Here is a 2,214-nt window from a genome sequence, read left to right as displayed (position 1 = left end):
CGGTTCGTTACCACAGCTATTTCCATTGACTGTGTCATGGTACCTGCAGCACCTAGAGCTATTTGTAAAGGTGCTCTTGCTGCTAACTGTCCCTCAGCAATTAGGGATTCAAATTCTTTTCTATGCTTCTGTGGTGACATCATCAACAAAATCTGTAAACTTATTATAATTAGGAAAATCATAACATGCCAGAAAGACCTAATAATTTGACATTCTAAACTGTAAGCTTGCCAGTGAATAACTTTTATGACCAAGCAGATCTGATCATCTTGGCTCTCTCTCAGCAAGAGTTTGCATCAGTCCGTTCTGTCCTCAGAAATGTCTATATGTATATTTTGTCTGCTGCCTTTGAATGTGCAATGACAATTCAAAGTTCTTGCCAAATATTTTTGCAGGTTCCAGTGACGCCTTGCTAATAAAAGCATTTTTCTCCACAGTAAAGAAGTAAGCAACATGTCCAAAAATGTACAGGTTCTGTGCATATTTTTATTTAGAATTTGGAGAAACTTGGCTCTCTTTCCCAGAAATTTCTGGAAACTTTAATAATTATCTGATGCAAAGGTACCAGAAAGATCAGCTTGTGCTCAAAGACGAGGACTGATTTTTTATTTTTTTTTTCCCTAATTCTTAAGGACAGCCCAAACAAAATTCTTCAAAGCTATTTGTTTCAATTCTGTGGAGTCCTGCAGCTAAGTGTTTACAGAGGTTCCAGTGATGTGCTGGATGTCAGTTTTACATGGATAAACGCAGAAATCAAGAAAAAGATTACTAAAAGTATCCTGAGTCTCACTTTTTAGCTTTTTATATCCTTTTCATAAAAGTACTTAGGCTGAAATACAATAAATCCTTGAACTGTAAGCCAAATGAACTCTTTATCTGTCTGTCTGTCTATACTACAGGCTTAGGACTGCTTGATTCGGGAAAAAAACACTCGATGTTTAGAAGATTTGTATCTTCTGATACTGAATTCCTGATACTTGGGACACCTAGTGAAGAACACTTTTACAGAAGAAAATACAAAAAAAAAACCTGCCAAAGCCCTCTATCTAACCTACCACAGAAAAGTTTTCCATTAAGTATATCTGCTTCTCTCTGATGCATCGTTCACTTCTTTAAAAGGAGTATTAGCATTGCCACCACTACTGAAACTAGGAAAAGAGAAGCACATGACATAGAAACTTTAAAGCTTTACATCTAGCTACATTTATTTTCTATCACAATTATGGTTTAAGCTTATATATATACATACATATATATACATGCATTCATACACATGTGAATATCTCTGATAATCATCCAATACCACAAACACAGAAACACACACATTAAAAACTCTTTGTTGCTGAATACATACATAATCACTGAAAAGTAGCTTTATTAGCCTTTAAAGAGAATGGTGAAAGAGGAAAAAGAAAAATATAAAAATTAGACTTTCATTGCCCAGACAGCCTAGGGAATTTAGCCATATATTTAGCCACTAAAACTAACTGAGAAAAAGTGTGTACCCTAATTCTTGGAAAAGACCAGCTTCAGTGTTTGGAAGATCATTAATAGAGGATCAAATGGTTGCAGAGCAAAACAGATACAAAACATCCAAGCTGACTGAAAGGTCACTTTGCTGAGCAAGTGTCTAAAAGATCTTTTTGAAAATCAAAACCTACCCAGGTAACAAAGGAAAACACTGCAAAACTCTGAGAAGGAATGACCCCTCTACATGATGTAGCACTGAACAGATCTTCTACAAAGCTTGCTGCACTGGGTGAAAATGTCTGGATGCATATGCATACCTACCTACCCTTTTTAAAGACACACTGTAACTACAACTACTAAAATCAGTGCACTTCAGTTACAGGAAAACTGATGTAAATCACATGAATATAACTTCTGTAATAGTAAAAAAACCAGAACAATGTGCAGTAAATACTGTATCTGACAAGAAGGGGGGGGGGAAAGGTAGCTAGAAAAGCTACTGATACCCACTAACAACTTACCAACAAAACCCTACTCAGTTTTTACATAATTTTTTTTAATTTTAGCCCAAGAGTTCAGCTGTTCTTACCAGACACTTTCAAACAAAAAGCAGTGTTTTTGTTCTGAGGGCTTGATCAAATGCTGGCTGAAATTCCAGGAAAGATTCCTATTGACTTGAGTGGCTTTTGGATGGAGCCCAGAAATTGTTAGATCTGCTTGCTTTGAAGAGACTGCAGAACTTCA

Source organism: Chaetura pelagica, unplaced genomic scaffold, assembly GCF_000747805.2.
Source record: "Chaetura pelagica isolate M959 unplaced genomic scaffold, ChaPel_1.0 scaffold90, whole genome shotgun sequence".
Taxonomy (NCBI): domain Eukaryota; kingdom Metazoa; phylum Chordata; class Aves; order Apodiformes; family Apodidae; genus Chaetura; species Chaetura pelagica.
The sequence above is the reverse complement of the archived record's forward strand: the minus strand, read 5'-3'. Positions refer to the sequence as shown.